The sequence below is a fragment of the Rousettus aegyptiacus genome, unplaced genomic scaffold (genome assembly GCF_014176215.1).
Source record: "Rousettus aegyptiacus isolate mRouAeg1 unplaced genomic scaffold, mRouAeg1.p scaffold_m13_p_5, whole genome shotgun sequence".
NCBI lineage: Eukaryota > Metazoa > Chordata > Mammalia > Chiroptera > Pteropodidae > Rousettus > Rousettus aegyptiacus.
The window spans coordinates 58,160,892-58,169,149 of NW_023416308.1; the positions used below are offsets into that span (position 1 = coordinate 58,160,892).

General features: G+C 33.0%; 1 pseudogene; it reads right to left on the reverse strand.

Annotated features, from left to right (window-relative positions):
- Window positions 1-741: 741 nt before the first annotated feature.
- Window positions 742-860, reverse strand: LOC118603719 (annotated as a pseudogene).
- Window positions 861-8,258: the final 7,398 nt, after the last annotated feature.

Sequence of the window (8,258 nt, forward strand, 5' to 3'; positions counted from 1 at the left end):
TATGAAAATGCAACTGACTTCTGAATATTAATTTGCATCCTATGAGTTTACTGAATTCATTTATCAGTTTTTACAATTTTTTGGTGGAATCTTTAGAATTCTCTATAGTATCATGCCATCTGCAAATAATGACAGTTTGACTTCTTTTCCAATTTAGATGCCTTTTCTTTCTCTTTCTTGTCTGATTGTAGCTAGAAATTCCAATACTATGTTTAAAAGAAGTGGTAAAGTGGGCAAACTTGCCTTATTCCTGATTTTAAGGAAACTACTTTTGGCCTATGTCCATTGAATATGATGTTAGCCATAGGTTTGTCAAATATGGCCTTTATTTTGAGGTATGTTCCCTCCATTCCCACTTTCCTGAGAGTTTTTATCATAAATGTATGCTGGATTTTGTAGAATGCTTTTTATACATCTATTAACATGATCATATGATTTTTATCTTTCAATTTTTTAATATGATGTAGCACATTAACTGATTTGCAGATATGAAACCAATCTTGCATCTAACTTGATCATGGTATATGATTTGTTTATTGTAGTGCTGAATTCAGTTTGCTAATATTTTATTGAGGATTTTTGCATTAATGTTCCTCAAGGATATCAGCCTATACTGTTTTGCTTTCTTTTTTCTTTTTCTTTTTTCTTCTTCTTTTTTTTTTTATGGCAAGGCAAACTTTGGTTGACCTCACAGATTTCAAGGACCTTGTCTTCTAACGATACCTTATTTTTTACTTTTTATGCCTACAGCACCTGGTCTTCATAAGTGGTCTCCCATCCAAGTACTAACCAGTCCCAACCCTGCTTAGCTTCCGAGATCAGATGGAATAGGGCTTATTCAGAGTTACATGGCCATAGACTTTTTTTTTAATGCTTTTTTTGAATCATGGTAATGGTGGCCTCATCAAAAGACTTAGGGAACCTTCATTCCTCTTGAATATTTTGGAGTAGTTTGAGAAGAATAGGTGTTAATTCTTTTTCAAATGTTTGATAAAATTCACCTTTGAATCAAGATATTTGTACTGTGATTCCCTAGACTTCAAGTGTTTTTCGAATTGATTGTTTTGTAATTTGTTTGTAATTTTAATGCAATGCAATCCTGGGATGATATAAACCTCACTTTTACCTAGCCTGCCATCTTTCCCCCCTCTCCAAGAACTTATAGCTGGAAATTTTTAGGGAAGATAATGAAAAGAAGGGGAGCTATAGATTGGTTTATAAATTTTAGAAGAAAGAATCATATTATATTTCTTCCAAAGAGAAAGACAAGTTTCAAATAGTATTGAACATGGCTAATACTAGATATGAATGATATAGACCCGCTCGAATGAAATTGTGATTCTGAACCATCTGATCATTACAAGCTGTCTTTAATTGATTGTCATGAGATAAGAAATTCACTCAAAAATGCAAAATATCATAATCACTAGATTCACTGTTCAGTTCAGCTAACATTTTTTTCTCCTATGGTAGTATGACTTACTTCAAGAATGAAGCAGTGTGTTGATTTACAATCTGATACAAATTCCTTATATTGTTCAGAAATAGCACTTTGAATAACACTAAAAACTATGAAATTGGTGGTTCTCAGTGTCTATTATTGATTTCGAGAAAAAAAGGTTTTTCTTATGATTCTCCTATTTTAGTATTCTTATGATATTAAGTAAAATATTACATGTTGCTAGACACATGGCCTGAAGTTCTTGGATTCTTATTTATCTGAGGCTTCTCTTGATGAATAGAAGTATTCTTGATCCATACTTGGTGAATTCTAGCTGAACATCATGAGTCTCATGTAATGTAAATTGCATGTACAGCATGCTAAGTGATATAATAATTATATGGTCTATATACTGAGGTTTGTAAATATAAGATACACTATACATATCAAAAGGATAATTTCTCTGAATTGATGGCAGATAAATGTATAAGATGTTCCCTTTTGAAGACTTGTGTAAGCCGGGTTCTCTGTTAGTCTTATAATGTTTTAAGAGGATGTCATACCTACTAAGCCTAAAGTGGTTAAGAGTCTTGCCCAAAGATTTCTTTCTTCTATACATAGAATTTTCTGACTGCAGAGCCCAAAGGATGAATGGAATATTACTAAACAAAGCAAGAAAAAAAATGTAAAGATATATTTCAATGAAAAGATTCTGAAATGTTTAGGGTGAAAAGTATGTCAAGATAACAGAGTGTGAAGATGCTTAAAAAGAGAGATCTAGATGAGGAGGAAAGGATGTTTATTGTCAAATTTTCAAGGTCTTTATATACTAGGAGTCAAGTTTTGATTTTTATACTTTAGATTAAAGAAAGTTTTAGAGCCACTTTTTAAAAATAAGATAACATGATAGAGGCTGTTATTATAATTCTGGTGACCTTAATTAAGATCAACAAATGTGGAGAAAGATTGATGAGAATAAGAACAGTTATGAATGAGTTAACATTGTCAAGGTAGTAACTGAAGAATCAAGGATGTCATCAAGACTTTTAGCTTGGGAAAAAGGATAGTTGAAACATTCAACAAGTAAGAATTAAAAAAGGAGATGTTGACAAATAATTATAATTTGTATCTCGTTGGAAATTTTAAGAAGTTGTGATATGTATACTTACTATGAGATCTACCCTCTTACCAGATTTTTAAGTGTACAATATAGTATTATTGTCTATAGGCATAATGTTGTATAACAGATCTCTCGAGCTTATGTTACATAACTGAAAATTTGTACCCTTTGATTAGTAACTCTCCATTTTCTCTGCTGCCAGACCCTGGTGACCACCATTGTTTGCTTCTATTAATTTAGCTATTTTAGATAGCACATATTAGTGGAAACATGTAGTATTTGTCCTGTGACTGGTTTATTTCACTTAGCATAATGTTCTTAAAATTCATCTATGTTGTTACATATTTTAGGATTTCCTTTCTTTTTAAGGCTAAATAATAATCTATTGTGTGTTATGCCACATTTTTAAAATCCATTCATCCATTAGTGGGCATTTATGTGTTTCCATATCTTAGCTGCCTTGAAGAGTGAATAAAAAGTGATCATGTAACTTTGAGATCCTGATTTTAATAATTTTATATAAATACCTAGAGATGGGGTTGCTGGAGCATATGTAATTATATTTTTAATTTTTTGAGAAATCTTCATATTGTTTTCCATGGTAACTGCAACTTTTTGCATTCCCATCAGCAGTGTATAAGGTGTACAAGTATATCTTTTTCTCCATGTTCTCCCCAAAATTTGTCTTTCATTTTGATAACATCTATCCTAATAGGTCTGAGGTGATATCTCATTGTTTTGACTTGCATTTCCCTGATGATCAGTAATGATGAGCATCTTTTCATATATCTATTGGTCATTGTATGTTTTCTTTGAAGAAATGTCAATTCAAGTTTCTTTAGTCTATTCTTAAAATGATTATTAGTTTTAGGGTGTCTTTTTTTGCTATTGAGTGGTAGGAGTTACTTATATATTTTGTAAATTAACCCATTATTAGATATATGGTTTGAAAATATTTTTCCCATTGTGTATGTTGCCTTTTCATACTATTAATTTTTTCCTTTGCTGCGCTTTGTTTGATATAGTCCCACTTGTCTATTTTTGCATTTGATGTCTGTGCTTTTGGTGTAATATCCATGTAATCACTGCCAAGACTAATGTCAAGAAACTTTTCCCCTATGTCTTCTTGTAGGAGTTTTGCAGTTCTAGGTCTTACATTTAAGTCTTTCATCCATTTTGAGTTGATTTTTGTTAATGAGGTAAGATAACGGTTCAATTTCATTATTTTATATATGGAGATCTAGCTTTCCCAGCGCTATTTGTTGAAGAGACTATCTTTTCCTTGTGTATTTTTGTCACCCTTATCAAAGAACAATTGACCATATATGCATGGATATTTCTGAATTCTCAATTCTGTTCCATCAGTCTATACCTCTGTATTTATTGTAGCCCCTTACTGTTTCAATTCTGTGATTTCGTAATATATTTTAAAATCAGTAAATGCGATTCCTCCAGTTTTATTCTTCTTTCTCAAGGTCAGTATGGCTATTTGGGGTCTTTTGTGGCTCCACATGAATTTTAGAATAATTTCTAAAATATATTTATTAATACTTTATAGCTTTTATTGTAAAAGTGTTTTATCTCTTTGGTTATGTTTCTTCCAAGTGTTTTATTCTTTTGATGCAATTGCAAATGAGGTGGTTTTTCTAATTTACTTTCAGATATTTCCTGTTAAGTGTATAGAAATGCAACTGATTTTTACATATTGATTTTGTGTTCTGAAACTTTAACAAATTTATTTAGTTTTTGCAGTGTGTATATGTGTGAGTGTGAGTGTGAGTGTGTTTGTGTGTGTGTGGGGTGTGTGTGTGTGTGTGTGTGTGTGTGTGTGTGTGTGGACTATAAGGATAGTCCATAGTATGGGCCTTTCAAACCTTCTTGCTAGGAAAATTGCTATCTTAGTTCTTAACTTTCCCCTCTCAGAGAAAATTTGGGAGCTGTGATTTTTTTTTTTTCCCCACTCAATGTAGAGGAAAGAGCTATAATGAGTGCTTACATGCATGCTACTTCAGAATGCTTTGTTCTCTGTAGCCCCCAGGGTACTAATGCATAAAGGCCTCTGTCAGCTCTCTGAAACAGTCAAGATAGAAAACAATTCCTCAGGGAATGCTTGGAAAAATTGAGATCATAGATGAGAGGTCCAACTCTTTAGCTACTCATTGTGAATCTGGGAGCTGGAGGTTCCCTCCTGATCATGTAGCAATGTGCTAGTGTGGGGGTTTTGGTAAGAGAGCATCTTCACATTTCCTACTGATTTCAATGTGACTGGTTTTACACTTGCACAGGGTGCAGAAGCCTCCTAATCAATTTCTGTTTTTCTTATAAATGGAATTTATCTGTATATTGTTGTCAAATTAGTGTGTCCATTAGAAGAGGTGAGTCCAGGGTTTCCTGTTTAGCCACCTTGCTGGCCTGGGTGATTATTTAATCTCTGTAAAATTTAGTATCATATGCAAAATGGCAATAACAATAGTGTGTATCTCAGAGGTTGTTGTGGAGATTAAGAGAGCACTGAATCCATTTAAGGCACTTGGCAAGATGTTCAACAGATAGTAGGTGTTCATGAATATTAACTATTATTAGATATCAGTATTGATGCCCAATTAATGATTAAGATATTAGTTAGACCATTACATATTCTCGATACGTACTAAAGACACTCTCCTCATGAAGAGTAATGGGTTGTTTATTTTTCTTTCTATTTATGTTGAGTCAATTTCTCTGTATTTTTTTCTGAGAATTAGTCTACCATGTAAATGACTAATCTGGCACTAGTCTATTATGCAACTTTTACTTAGGAAACTATAAGAGAAGAAATTTTTGGTTAGGGTTCCTGCTGAACATCAAATGTTTTCTATGGGAGGATTACCTCTTCTAGGAGTATACTGTGCGTGAGGAGACGAAGGCAATCTAACTAATGCTGACACTGTGTGACTTTTCTTAATCCAGTCCATTCTTAGGAAAGGTTTATATATTAGAAGTAATAAGGTAAATGACATGTTAAATACCCATAAACTGCAGGAAGCTAATTAGAACAAATTGTTTGGCATAGAATCTAAAAAAATGTTCAAATTTTATATACTAAAATGTAAAACATTTTATTTCCGTGCAAGGAGTTGTTCATTGTTGCTACAAAGTACAAGAATTAATTCACATCTAATTATATGCAGAAGTAACAGTGAAAGATCAGACTTGGGACACACAAAAGAGAAGACAAAGGAAAAGTAGATTTTTCTGAATTCATCAGTCCAATGAGAATTGAAGCCAATACAATTAAATTCCACTAAATACATTCAAATAGACAATCATTATTTTAAAAACATATGCTGTTCAATGCATAAAAGAACATAATGAAATATATAGAAAAAATACGAATGTGATGAATAGAACAAGCATACCATGGCAACAACAGAAGTTTATATTCATATCACTAAGGATTAAATTTAATTCCTTGTCTTATTTGCCACTGACGTAAAAGTTCTCTTTGTGTTGAGACATAATAATATCCCACGGCCTATCAAACATTCTCAATAGTGAAAAAATTTAGCTCTATTAATATCATCACCTATTTATATCTACATTTTATTGGCAAAAATAAAGTTGCTATTATGATATAATCTTTAATTTATGTGGTGAATGATTTTATTCAAAATAATTTAAAGTCTCTAAGCTGATTATTGAATTTTCATACATATTAAAGTGAAATTATTTATCATGTGAGAGAAGTTGGGGGAGTAAAGTGAGAAGACAGGTGTTTAGAATTAAAAAGCTAGTTGGGACTTTATATATGATCTAATATATCTCCCTCATTTTTTATTTATTCTAAAACTATATAGCAGGCAAGGCAATTCAGATTGAGTAAAGGAGATATTGTACCTCTTCTCTGTTATGAATATTCTAAAGAGCATATATAAAAATAAATTAAAATGTTATGGTATGAGAGAATTTGTTGCCACAGAATTCTGTGTGGGTTCAAAAGAAATTGAGATAATATCAGTTTTAGGGCCCTGGAAAAGGAGTTTTAGGAATTAGTAGAATGTGGAATGGTATGAAATGTATTAAGGTTTTCCAGAGAAACAAAATCAATAGGAAATGTTGATCCTGAGAAAGATGGGAAGGGAGGGAGGAAGGGAGAAATGGAGTGGGGTGAAGGAAAAGGAGGAAGATGAGAAGGAGGAGGAGAAGGAGAAGGAGGAGAGGCTGATTGGTGTTAAAGACTCGATTCACATGATTATAGGCATTGGTAAGTCCAAAATCTTCAGAGCAGACCAGTAGACTAGAAAACCACTCAAATCTAAAAGCATTCCACTGATAGAATTCCTTCTTTCTTAGGTAGGCCGATCTTTTTCCTCTAAAGGCCTTCAAATGTTTGAATGAGGTCTACCCGCATTAATGGGAGGGTAATCTGCTTTACTTAGTCTACTGATTTAAATGTTAATCTCTTTTAAAAAATCTTCACAGCAACATCTAGACAAGTGTTTGACCAAATATCTGGATACTGTGGCTTAGCCAAGTTGACACATAAAATTAACTATCACAGAAATAGAAGAGGATATTTCAAGTGACTAGAACATAATGAAAAAATATAGAAATGACAATGTAGAAAGTTTGTTCTGGGGAAAGAAAGAAATAAAGTATATTTCACTGAATCATAGTGGATTGTGCTATTAATCAGATAAATTGTGTAAAATCAAAACTCTTCTACTTACTAGGTATATGAATTTTGAAAAGTTAATATTTATAAAACTTGGCTTTCCAGGTATTTAAATTGGTATATCCAAGCATGCTTTATTAGTGTGATTTGAGGATTAAATTCACCAATGTATGAAAAGTTCCCAGGATACTGCACGGCACATAGTAAGTGCTCAAAAGTTAAGAGACAGCATAGCATAGCATCGTAGTTAAAAGTTCAGACTGGACTCTAATCCTGGATCTACCACTTTTTAGCTGAGTGATCCTGCACAAATTTCTTACTCTCTCTGCACCTGTTTTGTCCTCTAAAAATGGATGTAATAAGAAAACACCCATAGCATAGCTGGTATACAGCAAGGGCTATATGATTGTTAACTATATCTAAAGAGCGACAGGATAATTTATGAGGTTAGTTTGTGATATTTTTCAACATCACCATTAGTCTCTAATTGTCTTGCTATTAGAACTAATAGGAGATAAAGCATGAAAAGGTGGCCAATTTGTTTTAGTCTGAGTTCTGGGTGCACGGGACCCAAGGAAGAATCAGCGGCTTGCATATCTCAGGGCCTAAAACAAAATTTGGCAAAAAGCATTTTCCATTTAATCTTCTGTTTGGGAGTTCAGCCCACTTAAAGAAGACAAAACTGCATTTGCCATGGAGATAGAAGATAAAAGGAGGCTAGAAGAATATAGGTTAGACCATACTTAGATGGAGGTGGTGGTATTTAGGGGACTTCTGTAAATGGATATATGAGATCTCAGCAGTTGTGCATCAGAAGAATAACTTGTGATACATTTTCTTGATATCATCAGCAGAGTTCCTGTTGTGAAGCTGTTCAGTAGCAAGGAAAGCAGAGGGAACATTTCTAATACTTCCAACAGTGGCAGTATTATATCAAGTATAGAGAACTAGTATTTTACAGCAGTTTCTTCTAACAGAAAGCTAATGGTCATGATGGAAGCTTCAGGAACTAGCACTAGATCCATGTCCCTTTTTCTAGGATC